At 54.2% G+C, this 16,410-nt stretch overlaps 1 long non-coding RNA gene across 1 annotated transcript; it reads left to right on the top strand.

Annotated features, from left to right (window-relative positions):
* The first annotated feature begins 4,122 nt into the window (after positions 1 to 4,122).
* On the top strand, positions 4,123 to 5,724 carry LOC306659040. The gene is made up of 3 exons (XR_013763183.1): positions 4,123 to 4,496; positions 4,637 to 4,970; positions 5,427 to 5,724. It is a non-coding gene; the product is annotated as an uncharacterized lncRNA (long non-coding RNA).
* The last annotated feature ends 10,686 nt before the right edge of the window (positions 5,725 to 16,410 follow it).

The following is a 16,410-nucleotide window of genomic DNA, read 5'->3' on the forward strand; positions in this document are numbered from 1 at the left end:
AGAATTATTAATCAGATAACTGGCCTGGAGAGTATCCTGGATTGTCTGGTAAATACAGCGTGATCACTTGGATCCTTAATAGTAGAAGAGGAAGATAGAAGCATGGAAGTCAGAGAGATTGGAAGTGTGAGAAGTTGACATGCCACTGCTGCCTTTGAAGATGGACAAGGCCATGAACCAAGGCATGGGGATAACCTCCGGAGGCTGAAAATGACCTCTGGCCAACTACCAGCAAGGACATGGGGCTTCATTCTTATAATCTGCCAACAACCTGAACAAGCTTGGAAGTGACTCGTCCCAGAGTCTCTAACAAGAGCCCTGTTGACTCTTGATTTTAGCCTTGTGATACTCTAAGAAGAGAATTCATCCCCACCCCAGCCTGGACTTTCCACCTCTTATGAGATAATAAATGGGTATTGCTTTAAAACTACTAATTTTGTGGCAATTTGTTATAACAGCAATAGAATGCTAATACACTCACATAGGACTTTGTGAGCACAAGGAAAAAATCCTTTAAGCCTCTGAGATTTCAGAGCCTGCATGTTATAGCAGCTACTGATGCTCACTCTGACTAATATAGGCCCTGTTAGCTACTCATGTGTGGTGACTCCCACTCTAGCCTGGAGGCAGAGTGGAGAAGACAATGGGTTCTAAGGCATCTGAGTGCCTCTGTAGGTCTCCTGGGGGAGTGATAGTCTCAACAGAGATGGGTACTAGATTAGTTATTTTCCATGGCTATAACAAGATACCTGGGCTGGGTATTTCATAAAGAAAAGAAGTATAATTTTGGAGACTGAAAGTCCAAGGAGTATTGTGCTGGGCCCTGGCTGCGTCATAACACAGCAGAGGGCATTGCAGGGGAAGCATATACTAGAGGGAGGGATCACATGGTGAGACAGGAAGCCAGAGGGTTGGGAGGAGCCAGCCTTGCTTATTTTCACTTTCTTGGGGACTAACTGGGGTTCCATGAGAACTACTTTAATCTCTTTTGAAGGTAGTGCTCCCTGCCTAACCCCTTCCGATTAGTCCTCTCTCCTTCTCCTTCTCCTCCTTCTCCTCCTCCTCCTCCTCCTCCTCCTCCTCCTCCTCCTTCTTCTTCCTCTTCTTTTGATACTGGGAATTGAACCTAGGGGCACTTAACTACTGAGCCACATCTCCAGCCCTTTTTATTTTTTATTTTTTTGAGACAGAGTCTCACTAAGTTGCTTAGGGCCTCGCTAAATTGCTGAGGCTGGCTTTGAACTTGAGATCCTCCTGCCTCAGCCTCCCAAGCTGCTGGGATTAGAGCGTGTCACTGTGCCTGGCTAGGCCTTACTTTTTAAGAGTTCTACCACCTCAATCAACACTGCCACACACAAGTCACCAATACACAAACCATGGGTGACAAACCACATCCAAACTATGGCAGGTGGTCAACCAGAAATTAGGATGAGCTCTCAAAAGCAGGAAAGTGGCCCCCAAAGAGGCTGGGGGTGGGAGTGGGGAAGATAGGCAGGTGTCCAAAATCACACAGCAAAGAGCTGGCAGAGCTGAGGCTGGAACCAAGGCCTCCCGACACCCAGGTCTGGACTCTTGGCCCACACTGGGAGCCAGCGAGGGGTTGCATGTGGGAGCCACGTGCGCACGTGTGTCCGCCACGCAGGCTGCCTTGTCTCCAGCTCCTGGATCTCCAGGGTTAATGCTCGGCTCAGGAAGCTGAGAAGAGCAGCCTCTCCACTTTGGTAATTGAAATCAATTTCTCAGCCTTATCTTTAGGAAACCTATATAGTCTAGACTGTAATCTGAAAGCTCGGGCAACTTTTAAATGAAACCCTTCTGCAAGGGGGGAGAGGAAGAAAAGAACAAGTGGGTCCCCTCTTTCTATGATTTCTCAAGGAGGAGCCGAGGGTGTGGGGATGTCTCTTTCTTCCTCTGGGCGTTTGGCTTCTGAGCCTGTGAGACTGTCGGAGGAGGTGTGAGCGGATTCGTGTGTGATGATGTGAGCCTGTGGTGGTGGAGTGTGTTAGTGTGTGTTGGGATGGGGGCGTGTGAACATGTGTAGGTGTGTCTGTGCATGTGCACCTGTGACTGGACACATGGGTGTTGGCTTTTTTTGTTTGCTTCTGTCTCTGGGCTTGTGCGCGTGCGGATGCGGGAGGTGGGTGTGAGGGTATTGTGAGTAAACATGTTTGCGCTGGTGCCTGGACTCAATTCGTGGCTTGTAAATATGTTCAAGATCAGAGCTTTGCTGTGTATTTAGGTCTCTCATGTTGGGGGATTTGTCAAAGGGGCCTTGCCTCTGAATTCTCCCAGGACTAGGAACTGTTCCCTTTAATGCCTTGAGTGGCCTTATTGATCTGTCACTTATTCCTGCAAACCTTCCTCCCAGCCCTCCAGCTTTCCCCTGTGCCTGCAGGGAGGACGCAGCCTCCATTCGGCTGCTCTGAAGAGGCTTCCCCAGCATTCCTCCCCTTCCCAGAAGCCTGCCCAGGCTCCCTTAGGACGGCTCCTCTCTCAGGGATGACGTGTCAGTGGGCAGGGTCCTGGCATGGCTAGATCACACACTTAGTCACCCTCAGCACCCTGCACTGGTCCCCAAGGAGGCTGGGAGCAAGGTGAGGATTGACAGCCTCTCCTTTCAGCCTCCAGGTGAGGGCCCCAGGCAGCCCGCAGCAGGTGGATGTTCCCTTGTGGAAGCTGTGGTTCCAGACACAGAGGCCCAGGCAGGTGAGGGCAGCTCCCCTCTCCGTCCCCAACCCTATCCCCGCAGAGGGCTCCCGCTCTCCCTGAAGTCCCATGGATTTCTCATTTGCGGTCAATCAGCCTTGAAATTCCTGCCAGCGCCTGCAGGGTAAGTGCGGGGCTGCTGATCAATGCTGGACCGCAGCTGCCCAGGGCGGGTAGCGGAGGGGCAGCTTTCCCCAGGCTCCCGGAAAGACTGGAAGTGGGAATGAGAGAGGGGATCAGGAGGGCCTGGCCCGGGCATGGCCTCACCTCATTTGGGGTCTGGGCCTCATACTGAGTCAGGAGGAGGTTGAGGGGCAGGAGGCTGGCTTTTGTGCAACTGCCTCCCAGAAAGGGGTGGGGACGGAGGGTGGCGGAGGCAGCAGAAAGGATGAGCTGACTTGAGGACAAAGAGGAAGCCTGGCCAGTGTGGGTGTGGGGAGGGGAGGGAAGGGCAGAGCATCTTGGATTTGCGCAAAGTAGCCTCAGCCGTGCAGGGTCTGAGGCTGGCTTCCTTGAGGCCTCTGGGGACTGATCAAGCGTAAGAGCCAAGGCTGGGGTGGTGCTGGGCAGAAACAGTGGTGAAACGTGACGGTGCTGTCGTCAGGGGATGCGAGGACAGGAGCAGTGGCTGTGGTGGGGTTCGCGGTGGTGGCGTTGATTGGGAGCAGGGAAGGTGAAGGGCATTGGGGTGGAAGTGACGATTTTGTAGGTGGCCGTGTGAGGGGTGATGGAATCGGGTTACAATGGTGACAGATAGTGTCATGGAGGGTGAAGAAAGGGAATCAGAAGTGGGGCGTGGACACAGGAAGGCGGGCGACCTGCTGGGGATAGGTGGAGGAGGTAAGGGCGAAGCCGGGTCCAGCAGCAGGACCTGCAGGGCGTGGCGGGTGGAGCTGAGTGGAACAAGGGAGCTGCCCCGGGTGGGAAGGATGGCAAGGCGACAGTGTGTAAAGCTAGGCGGGGTCACGAGTGCGTAACTGAGGTGCTCTAGGCCCCGCCCCAGGGCAGTCTGTGAAGGCAAAGCCCGGATCTCAGGGAAACGACACTCAGCTGCAATCAGGAATCCAAGCGGGGAGACGGCAGCCACAGGAGGATAAGAAGGATTGCAGGCCAATTGCACAGAAGGCTGGAAGCCTGACCCCTATCCAAGGGTCAGGAAGAAGCCTGCACCATGGACAGAGGGCAGCGATGCAGGTCAGGGACTGCGGCTTGGGTGAAGACCATCTGTGTCATTTGGCTTAAAGCAGATGGTGTGGAGGAATCATTTCTAACCCAGGGAGACGAACGCGGGAAACCCACAATGACAGGTGAGAGGAAGCTAGGGTGGGGGTGGGGAGGGCCAGAGATCATGACAGCGAGACACCCTACAAGCCCAAAGGAACAGGGGCCCTGAACCTGGATGGAGTCCAAGGCAGAGACGAGAGGCGCCTCGAAATGAGGTGATAGACCCAGCAGAACCAGCCCGGCCTGGTAACCAGGCAGACCGGAGACGGAACCCTGATTCTTTTTAGCTCTGTGACCTTGGGCACTAGATTCAGTTTTCAGCTCCTCGGACTGAAGGTAATAACACCCACCTGGAGAGGATGTCAAAAGGACGCAACACACCAGTGTGTGTCAGGACACAAAGCCTGGGCCCCGTAGGGGGACTCGTCCTCAGTTCCTTCAACGTAACCTTTCTCCACCAGTGTCCTCACACCCCTCCACAAGGGGAAGAGAGGGTCCGCTATGAGATCCGGGATGCCAAGGGACAGACTCGTAACCTTGTTCCTGAAGACCCCGTGTCAGCAAAGGTAAACAGAGCCCACCTTTCAGCCATGGCCAAGACGCCAGACTGAGGATGGGTGGAAATGTCCCTGCGCCTCTGAGGCTTGGCAACCTCGACCTTGGTGCTCTGAGATTTTGTAGCCCCTTGTACCTTGTGTTTCTTCAGAGAAGTTTGGTGCCACCTTCAGATCAGTGACGAAGGACCTGGGTGCCTTGTGCGGGGGTAAGCCAGTGTCCTGGAGGGGGCACTATCCAATCCCTAATGAAAAGGACATACTCCTGCCTCGAGGTAGGACTCTCCCCTTTGCTGGCTCACATGGCAGAGGGCCGTGGGCAGCCTCCAGCCAGCAGAAAGCAAAGCCCTCAGTCCCCAGCCTCCAGGAACAGAACCCGACCAACTGAACTTAGCTCCGGAGCAGAGCTGGCTGCCTCTCGAGGAGACCCCCCGTCCTGGCTGATGCCTGCTTGCAGCCTCGGGGACCTCTAGACCCACAGACACGGTGAGCTATAACAAGGTGTGCTGGCTCCAGCTGCCCGCTTTGTGCTGCTGCTGTTACGCAGCAACGTGAGGACCAGTATGTGCGTCACCAAGCCCAGGCTGGCACCTAGCGGTTGCCCGGCCAGAGCCGAACTGTCGCTCTCCTTGTGTCCCAGTCTGCTGGTTACTTGCCTAGCACCATGTGGTTCTTGGCCCCCTGGAAGCCCTGCTGGTCCTCAAACCCCTGTAGGGGGAGGAGAAAAAGATTCTGTGACCCAAACACACACCTCCCTGGAGCCTTCGGTCTTGGCCTCCAGAGGCTGGGACTCCAACCCAGCTCCAGTCATCCTAAATTGGACCATCTGTTCAGATCCAGAGACTTCTGGAGTTTTGAAAGCAGCAATGGCACACTTTGGGGCTTCATTTTCCCCACCCATAAAGCAGGAACGTCACTCCCCATATGTCTCTTGTCTTCAAGGTGTTGTAAGAGTGCAGGAGCAGAGGAGAGAGGCCGCGGAAGGAGGACAAGGCATTTCCCAAGCAGCCCTGGTAGTCCAGGTACCAAGGGCACCAAAGAGGGAGGCCGAGCTGGGTGGGCCAGGATCTCACCATGCACCTTGGTGGGTGGACACCGAAGCCCAGAGACAGAGAAACAGATGGAAGGAGGGGAGAGAGAAACAAGCAGAGCGACCCACACACTTGCAGGCAGACACAGGGACACACTGAGAGGACCAGGACTCTCATGAGAGCCTGCAGCGACACAGGCAGGGGTACATGCCCACGTGGGATCAAATCACACAAAGCTGCACAGCCCTGGGAACCCAGACCCAAGGGCAGCGCAGGAAGAAATGCAGCTGACACCCCGGAGAGGGGCCTAGGCAGAGCCACTGCAAAAGGGCAGAGTGCCAGCCTGGGAACCAGGCCGTGCTGGCTGAGCTGGGTTGCCCACTGTCCAGGGTCTGCCCTTCTAGATGTCCCAGTTGGCCCCTGAGATCTGCAGCCATTCCTGGGCCTGCTGACCCTGCCGAGAATGTCCCTGATGCTGTTGGGAAGGTTTCAGGGAAGAGAGACAGAAAGGAGGGGATGTGCCGTGTGGGCACATCCCCATGGCTCCTCTGCCCCCATGCGTGGCCCAGATGTGTTCTCCAGAGGCCATTGTACCTAGAAACAAGGACCCCTGGCAGCCCCAGGACGAGCCTCAGAGCTCATGCTTGGAAGTGGCATCTTGGGGGGGCTGTGTCAGACCTGGGGTGACTGTAAATCAGAACATTTTGATGCATAAAATCTGGGAACACGAGTCTATGAATTGTAATGGAGCATGACAAAATCTCATCAACAGAAGTAAATATAAAACGTGAGAGGAGGGGATGCAGAGATGTGCTCCCCCGTCCCTGGCCCCCTGCGCCTTCCCTGGCTCATGGCTCCACCCCCGGTTTATTCCTGGCACATGCCAAATTAGCTTTTAGAACCTCTGATGGCTCAGCTTTGCCACCACGTTCCTCCCTTTACCTGTCTGTTCCCTGAGAAGCCAGGACATTCTCCTACTCTCTGTCCTCATGGCAGGAGCCATCTCACCTGCTGTGTCCATTTGGGCAGACTCTTGGCCGGAGGGACCTGGAGAAGCCAACCTCTCCCTGCCGCCTGCCTGGTGAGAGCAGGCATGGTGCCTGTTTCCCGTCTGGGTGTGCTGAACACCGTCCTTGCCCTACCTTCCTGCAGCCTTCTCAGAGACTCTGCTGTGCCAATGTGTATGCGGAATTCCCAGAGGGGCCTGGAGTGGGCAGGGTTTTGCAAACGCGTTTGGCCATGAAAACTTTCTAGCCACAGTTCATTTGGGCCTCACTGTATTCCCTTGGGATAATGTTCATATATGACCAGTGAGCCTTTGGTCTGATCGAAATGTCATTTGGGTTCCAGCTTGGGGAGGGGCAGTGGTGTCTTGGTCTTCTGAGAAACCTTCTGAGCCTCCTTTTGGAAAGAGCAGTGACTCTAGTTCTATGGCAGACTGTATGTGAGTCCAGGATGATGATAACTCAGCACCTCTGAGATGCTGACCAGAAACTGCACGGGACGCCTGGTAGAGAATACAGACCTCATGTTGGGCGCCCTCTTCAGGTGGGAGGCTGAAATGCTCATGCTGAAAAAGGCCTTGATCTGACGGGGGAAGTTCTGGACTTCAGGGAGCATCCAGTCCTTACGTCATGAACCTCAATTCTACTGGGAAGAAAACAGCCCACAGAAAGCACATATGGATGCACACACACATGCAAATACATACAAATGACACACACACACACACACACACACACAAATATGCAGGTACCTACAGATAAACCTCGTGGTAGGCAGAATTCTCAGACGGTCCTCTAGTCCCACTCCCTGGTACACATGTACTGAATAAGTTGCTCCCTGTAAATGAGGTCAGGACCTGTGAATGTGATGAGATGCTACTCCCATGACTAGGTTAAATATTTTAGCAAAGATGAAGAGAATTTTCAGAGTTAATTAAGGACCCGAATCCATTGACTTTGGTTCACTGCAAGGGGTCTCCTCCTGGGTGGGACTGAACTAATCAAGTGAGCCCTTAAAAGGGGGTCTGAAGGTCAGAGAGATCTTCTGCTGGCCTTGAAGAAGTTTGCCGCCGTGAGTTCTATAGTTACCAGGAAACACAGTCTGCCAGCAACCACATAAACTTGGAAGAGGACCCCGAGCCTCAGACTGGATGGCAGCTCTCAGCAGCACCTTTACTGCAGCTTTATGAGGCCCCCCCGCAGAAGACCAGGTAAGGGGTGTCAGGAATTCTGACCCACGAAAACTGTGCGGTAATAGTTGGTCACTGTTTTAAGGTTCTGAGTTTGTGGCGATCTGCTAAAGCAGCAATAGAAAACTAATGCACAGTTGGGTGTGGTGGTGCACTCTTGTAATCCCAGCTACTTGGGAAGCTGAGGCAGGAGGATTGCAAGTTTGAGAGCAGTCTGGGCAAATTAGTGAGAGTCTGTCTTACAATAAAATCAAAAGGGCTGGGGATGTAGCTCAGTGGCATTCTGCCCCTGGATCCAATCCCCAGCACCCCAAAACACATAAACAAGAAAAAGAATGCATAGATGTCCCATATAACAAAGGCACAAAAATATACCCAAGCCATGCATGTGTACACAGACATCCGAACATTCAAATCTCTGCTACATGTAGGCCATAGGTCACGTTTACACACATAGATGTATATGCAAGCGTAAGTACATGCATGGTCTTGGCACCCATATGTATGTGCATGCCTCCATAAACAGACAGGCATGTGGAATGGCCGACACACATCTATGCCGACGTGAGCACTCAGACTCAGGTCTACGCACACGTATGCACGTAACAATAATGGCGACAAGCATGTACCACACGATTTCTACCTTCCAGGCATGGGTCTAAAGCCTCCATCCTTATCAACCCCCTTAATCAGTGCTCACAGACCTGCACATCATCAAGCTGCTGTAAAATACCATGTCGCCCTATACCACAGGGGCACAAAGCGAAGAAGCCCCCAGCTGGGCAGTTCCCCAGGGAAGTTTCTGGTGGGCCCTAGTGCCTGCAGGTGAGGAGCCCCCATAGCTCCAAGTTCTCTCTTCCCCAGGAGGGGCCCTGAAGCCACCGCACGCTGCACTCAGTCTTTCCACTAGATGGTGCTAGACTAGCATCTGTGGGTTTGATGGGCAGAAGTCTCTTGGAGGACTGTGGGGGAGAGCTGCCGTTTTGGGTGAGGACGAACAGACATGTTAAGCAAATGCTTTGGCCATAGCATCCCCATTCTCCATCTGCTCCCTTTCCCACTTCATAGTCCAATATGTACCATCAGTACCCTCCTCAGCCAGGGACCAAGCCGCAGGTGACAGGGCTGGCCAGGTCCCGATCTTGTCTGACATCCCTTGACAACACCCAAACTTTATTTCAAAAATCCTTGTGCATCATTCACTGTGACCCAGGCAATAAGTTCTTCACAAATATCAATTTGCATAATCCTCATAATGACCCTATGAGACAGGCACTCTTATTCCCACTTTACTGATGAGGAAATTGAGGCACAGAGTGGTTAGGTAACTTGCTCAAGCTCACACAGCTGGCAAGCGATGAGAGGAGGAGAACTTTCACCCCATTTTACAGATGGGGATATTGTGTAGTCGGCACCAAGGTCGGCACCAAGGTCTGTGGCCTTGAATTTGTAACTCAGGCACAGGGCGGAGCTTTTCTTCCTGAATCCTGGGTTGTAGAAGGATGAAGGCTGAGGCTGCCACTGAGTTGGGGGTATGACAGGAGCAGAAGACACCCTTTGCGCCTGCTCCGATGACCCCTCACTAGGATTTGGAGCCCAGGAAGCAACTCTCTGGTCAATGGGGCTCTCCGGGGTTCTCGTATGGATTCCACAGCAAGGCATGAAAGGTGGGGTCAGCTCCCAGTTGGGAGTCTACAGACGCAGACAATGGAATGGGCCTTTTACAAGATACACAACCCATTCTACACTCAATTGCGTCCCATAAATCAGGTTAACCTTTTCAGCGCAGCTCGGAGAAAATTAATTACTCATATCGGAGCACATGACCTTTTTCCCGGGCAGGAGGAGGCAGCTGCTCTGTGATGCTGGGTCCCTGTCCCCATGCTGCGGCATCCCAGCCCCAGGAACCCACCTGGGGGCCGGTGCATGCAAGCAAGGACAGCGGCTCCCCCTTGCTGGCCAGGAGTTCCCTCCAGGGCCTGAGTCCCCCTCACTGGGTCACTTGGTGTGGAGGTGCAGAGATGCCTCCCTGGTACTCCTTGTGAGCCCAGGTTGGGCTTGGCAGGGAGAGGAAAGAAGGGAAGGAAAAAAAAAAGAAAGAGAAAAGAGATGGAAGAAAGAAGCATTTGAAGGTTCTCGATTCCCTCCTGGAGTTTTTCTAGAAACCAAGAGAACTCCCATTGAGATTCGGATGGTAGGTTTCCCACCAGGAATACCCCTAACCCTACCCCATACTCTGACGCCATCCAACCAGCTGACTTGTACTTGACTACGGAACATCCGGCCACCCAAAAAACCAGCTGGCAATGCTAGCAAACCCCCGTCCCTCACCCGCTCAACTGCCCCCAGACCGCCATGCAGAAGGCTGTGTATGGACTGGAAATCCATGTGCAGTTCTAGGGATCTCGGGTGGAAGAGGACCTGGGTCCTGTCCCCTGGGGGTCTGTGGCTCATCTGGAAATGGAAGTGAACGAGAGGGAGCAGTTATTCAGCACGTGAAGGCAGGCTGCCGGCTGATCACTGAACAGTTTTGTTTTTGTAGGGGTTGGTTAGCTGTTATCCTCAGTACCTGCAGTTGTCAGCTGCCAGCGACAGAGGGCACTCCATTCAGTAACGTGCAGTCCCTTGAACACGTGTGTCCTGGTAGTGGGGACAGGACTCAGGGGTTCCGGATTTTGCTTTTGAAATGGAATAGACTTTCTTTTTTTTTCTTTTATTTGTGTGGTGCTGAAGATTGAACTCAGGGCCTTGTGCTTGCAAGCACTCTACCAACTGAGCTATGTCCCCAGCCCTGGAATAGACTTTCTATTTGAATCCTGACTCTGCCATCTATTAGGAGGGAGTTCCTTGGCAAGTTACCTAATCCTTGAGTGTTCATTTTCTTGTCCAAAAAAAGAGGTGGTGTGTGTGTGTGTGTGTGTGTGTGTGTGTGTTATCAAAAGATCTACCTTTTAGGGTGGCTGTGAGAATCACTAAGATAATGCCTACAGTGTGCTTAGCAAAGTGCCTGGCACTTAGTAAGTGCTCATTAAATGTGAGCTACAATAATTATTATTATCAGCTGCCAGTATGATTTCTGGCAAACCAGGGAAGCTAGTTTTAAACCTGAGGCTGGCGGAATCATGTACTTTGAAGTGAGTGCTTTCGAGAATTCATGAAAGTCTGCTGTCAGCCCGTTTGCTCTGTGGACCTGATGTGTTTGGGTCCCTGCCTATGAGCAGGGCCCAGACTCTCTCGCTGTCCTGGTTCCATCCAAGGAGAGGACACTTGGTAACTGGCCCTCTGAGTGTAAGAAGCCCTTCCTCCCGCTCTTGCTGTGGTTTGGAGCTCTAGACCTGCAGGCGGGATGGCCTGCCTGGAGGATGCGGGGCTCCTGTGAACGGGGCTGCCTGTGGCTCCCTCCCCACAGGGGGAATGTCTTCAGTGGTGGACCCAGGACAGGTGGAGGCCAGGGAAGACCGCAGGTCATCCATGAGGAGGAGATTCCATTGCACATAGGGGCTGAGAGGGTAGGACTGTCACTCCACGACAGAGAGGCAGTCAGGGGACAGTGGCGCTGCTGAAGGCAGGGACCAAGGCTGCCCCTAAGCTGCAGAGGGTGCGAATCCAACCAGAAGCAGAGGGCACTTTGGGGAACCAGGCTTGTCATGTGGGCCACTCTCAGGTCCCAGGGCCAGCCCAGGGGATCCATGGTTCCTGACAGCTTCAGCCTCACCCACATGCCCATGGCTGCCAAGTGGACTAAACCACGGTCAAGCTCATGATCGCGTTCCAGGCCTGCACGGGGCTTGGGGGCCCCACTTACCAGCCGACCCTGCACATTTCCCTCTAGACCTGGCGTCCGAGAACCACCGGGAGCCCTCCAGGACTGGGTCCCTCGCTGCCCCCAGCCGTCGCCAACTAGACCAGAGCAGGCAACTGACTGGAGCTTGGTCACTCAGCTTCTGTCTCTCAAAGTCTCTGGACCCATGACGCTGGTCACCCAGCTGGTCGCTGCAGGGAGGCACTTTAAGTTCTGGCGTCGCGGGCAGCCGTCTTTGGTGAGTCTGGGCCTGGAGAGGTTGAAGAGAGGGAAGTGGAGGCAGAGGGCTGGCAGGGGGAGAAGAGTCCGGACTCCCACCTTCGTCACAGTCCCTTGGAGGTTGGAACGTGGCCCTGCTGTTGGGTTCTACAAAAAATACCCCTGTGTCCCTAGAACACTGTGCCTATGGAAGCCCATGCCTGTCCACGGAGTCCTGTCACTGGTGACCTGAAGCTTTACAGTGAGGCTCTCGCCCTTGCCACGCTGGGAGTGGGGGAGGACGAAGGGCTTGCAGGAGACAAAGAGGACCTGGAGACCCAGCCAGGAGTGTGGGAGGGCAAGGGATCGATTGTCTGGGGGTTGTGTTTGCATGTGGCCAACACGGGTACATCGAGGCTTCACCAGGGACGTGGAGTTGTCAAGGGCACGCACCTCCATGCAGAGAGCGAGGGGCCGAGGAAACCAGCAGGGAGAGCCACAGAGGTGCCTTGGGGCCGCTCGAGCGCAGGCGCCTGGCCTTCCTCTTTGCCGCCTGGCCTTCCTCTTTGCCGCAGGCTCCAGGCTGCTGGGGGTCAGAGGGTTGGTAGAGTGCCAGTCCTCAGCAGGGGCTGCTGAGATGGGCCCGTCCCTGCGTCTGCCCCCTCTGCGGTCACACCGAACAGCTGGCCCATTGCTGGTCCTAGGAAGTCCTTCTCTCTGGCTGTCCCCTTCCTACCACGTGGTTGGACAGCAGGGGCTGGTTGGAGCTGGAGCCAGAGGGAGAAACCAGTGATCAGACCCTGACGCTGAGCTGCCTCCTGCCTTCACCCAGCCCTAGACACACGCACAAGCAGACACATGGACACACACAGCCACACGACACACACACATTCATGTTTTCCCAACACACTGCCATGCACATTAGACACACGGACACACACCCAGACACTCCACCCCCAGACGCGCATGGACACACAGAGGCACACGTGTGCAGACAGGCACCCACGTACGTGACTTTCAGACTCATGCAAATACGTAAGAACACCCAGAGCCGCAAGGACACACCATGAAAACAGATCAGCACACGGTCACAGACCAACAGTCACAGATCCACACAAACAGATACGCAGACACGGCCACATGGGCAGCACAGGTACATGACATGAACACCCACGTGCTGGCACCCAGGCATGTCTACACATGTGGACACACAGCCCCCAGCCCCCACACATACAGACACACAGACCCCCTGGGAACATGGCCCTGGAGAGTGCAGGGCAGGGGCAGAGGAACCTGTGTCCCCAAGGGAGGGTATGGAAAGTGGGGCTTCCCCTCCAGGCTGTGGGCCAGGCCTGGCTTCCCTGGGTGCAGAGTAGGGCTTTACAGGGCTGCCTTGGAGCTGAGGCCTTGCCAAGCCCTGTCCAGAACTGGAAGCCCTTTGGCTAGTCCTGGTGATACGGCCGTGATGGTGTCTGTGGGTGCGAGAGGGTATCTGTGCATATATGTCTGTGGACACGTGTGTCTGTGCACATGTGCATGCATGTGGGCATGCATGCACCCTATATGTGCATGTGTATGAACGCAGTCATAGGAACACACATGTGCACATGCCTGCCGGCACACATGGGTATAGGTTTGGTGTGTTTGCATGTGTGCAACAGCCTAGGTGTGCATACACGAGCACATGCTTGCAGAAGTGCCTGTGTGTACCAAGCATGCACACGTGTGCGGAAGCATAGGTGTGCACATCACAAGAGTGCTGTATTCTGAGCTGTCATCACTGCCGCTGTGCCAGGCGTACCTCAGCCTGGGGCAGCTCCAGATGTTGGGCCGACATTCCTCATTTGCTGCAAAAAATCAAACAAACAAATGAAAAATTAACGCCATTGTTAGCCAGGGACGCCCCTGAGCTGACGAAGCTGCCTCTAGCCAGCCCAGCTGGCACAGATGGTGGAGGCTCCAGGCCTCACCTCAGGCCTTGGCACTGGTGCAGACAGGATCGGCAGGAGGCTGGCGAGAGGCAAGCTGCTGTGGGTTGGGTCCTGATGTGACCATGGAAGCTGTCAGGCTTCAGGGCAGTGTCTGTCTCTCCTACCCATCCCCATCCCAAGCATCTCCTGAGGTATGAGCCCCAGAGCAGGAGGGCAGGAGAAAGCAGGAGACCACATGCAGAGGGCACCTGGCATATAATAGGTGCTCAGTAGCTGATGTTAATCGGATGAATCTTTATCTACAGTTTCTCACAAAGATAAGACCAGGAAACTGAGGCTCAGACAAGTTGCTCAAGTCCATATGCTCAAGTTGATGAATTGAGGCACTGGGGTTCAAATCCATCTCAAATTCAGGATCTTTCCACCACACACAGTATGATGAAACACCATGATGAAGAGAAGATGCAAAATTCCTGCTCCTCACCTAGTAAAAGTGGAGTCGAATTCCCCTCCTCATGAATCGGGGCTGGGCTAAGCCACTTCTAAGGCTGGACCAGAGGAGCCTGGTGACTTAAACTCGCTGGAAACTCCCTGGGCTCTGAGTCATCACGAAGAGTCCCCCCACCCTGAGGCAGCCCTGCTGGAGAGAACACGTGTCCACGCTCTGGTGCAGAGTTCTGCTGAGGCACCGGGTGCGTGAGGAAGCTATCATGGACCCCCCAGACTACCCAGTCTCTAAATGAAGCCGCCCTTTCTGTTGACACTCCACAGAACTCAAATGACCCTTCCCAGCATGTCCTGGGTTTGTGATCCATAGACTCATGAGCAATGACAAAGTGATTGTTGTTTTAGCCACTTAATTTTGGAGTTGCTTATGGTGCAGCAACAGAAAATGGAAACGCACACACACACACAGCACAAATGCCCGCACACGGAGACCACGGGCGAAAGCCTGTCTCTCTGTCTCTCACGCACGCAGGCGTGCACCCGGCACTTTCTCTGATTCGGGTTCTTGGATTGCCCCGCCCCCCACCGCAACATCAGGCTCCTGTGCGTAATTGCGTTCCTGCTTCCCAGGGTGAGAAGTGCTCACATCCAGAGAAATGACAAGGGCTCCTCATTATCCAGCCGGCTTCATTGTTCATGGGACTTTCTCATTTGAATTCTTCCCAAGAATCTGAATGAGTAATTTTGTATGGAAATGCATTAAAAAAACAATAATTACCAGTGGTTGTGTGGTAGTAAACAGTTCTGCTGAGTGGGTCCTACCCATCCTCTGCCAGGCCTTTCACATCCGCCCCAGCCTCGAACCCACAAGGGAGGGGGGCCAGATGGCTCAGGGAGGAGGCAGAATGTGCTGGAAGCGGGACGAAGGTTTCTGGAGGTCCCAGGGAAGAGACCCACATGCAAGAGTTGAGAAGGGATGGCCTGGTCCTGAGGATCTAGAAGTTACCTCCAGGCAGGATCCCAAACCAGCTGGTCTGGCTCTGTGTGTACTGGTGTGCATGGGGGAGTGACCGGGTGGCATGGCTGTGCCCTCCTGTGTGTGCACAGGTGTGAGATGTGTGTTACAGGTGTGGAGAGAAGGAAAGGGATTCAAGGGATGTTTTGAGATGGTACTTGATGTGCTTTGGTGGCAGATGGTGCCTATGGGGGCAGGAGAGGGCAGTATCCAGGACGACTCCCAGGTTGGCTCCAGCTTCAGGCTTGCGCAGTGCCAGGGCGGCGGAGCCGGAGGGGGAAACACTCACCTTGACACACTCACGTGGCATGCAGGTGGGACTGTCCAGAAGCTGACTGGTTACAGCCTGAAGTTAGGAGGACGGTTTAAGCCGGAGACAGGGACTCACGCAGAGCGGAAGCCAGAACTGGGAGGGAAGCCAGCTCCAGTGAGTGGATCTGGGGACAGGGGCCTGTTGCGCGGCCTTGCAACGTCCACCGTGGGGACGCGAGCACCGCGCTTAGACTCCAGACTCTGCTTCTGGGTGAACCCAAGAGGATTCCGAAGCACGGACTTGAACAGACTTGCTCCCACCTTCACGGAAGCACGGTTCACAGGAGCCCACGGGTGGAAACAGCACCACCATCCCTCGATGAATGACCGGAGAAGCAGAACGTGGCACAGGCTTGCAGAGGTCATTCTGCCTCAGAAAGGAAGGACGTTCTGATGCGTGCTGTAAGGTGGACGGTCCTCGAGGGCATTGTGTTGACAGAAAGAAGCCAGACCTGAAGGGACAAATACTGGGCGCTTCCACTTACGAGAAGTACCAGAGTAGTCAAAGTCACACAGCGAGAAAGCAGACGGGGTCCCCGGGTGAGGGGTGGGAGCCGACCGAGTGTCTGTCTGGGCTGATGAAAGGCTCTCACAGTGAATGGTGCTAGTGCTTGTTCCACAGTGGGACAGGCTGAACGCTGCCGAGTGACACAATGAGAAACAATAAATTGTATGTGAGGTACATTATACCACAACTAAAAAAATAAGACCCTAGACCCTGGAGCCAGCCATTTGGTAATGATTCCTTGACTGTGAAGCTTAGGGAGGAGGGATAGTTAGGAGAACAGGGGGATGTGGCTCGGTGGTAGAGCCCTAGCTTATCACACGTGCGGTCCTGGGTTCCATGCCCAGTACCCCCCAGATAAAAACAAAATGGAACAAAACCTGTCTCAGTCAGCAGAACCAAACACAGGCATTCCTGAATCCCACAGTCAAATGCCACCTGCTTAATCAAAACTTCACCTAGAATCCTATTAAGAATGACTAACTCCACCT

This window comes from Sciurus vulgaris (genome assembly GCF_902686455.1).
Source record: "Sciurus vulgaris genome assembly, chromosome: 1".
Taxonomy (NCBI): domain Eukaryota; kingdom Metazoa; phylum Chordata; class Mammalia; order Rodentia; family Sciuridae; genus Sciurus; species Sciurus vulgaris.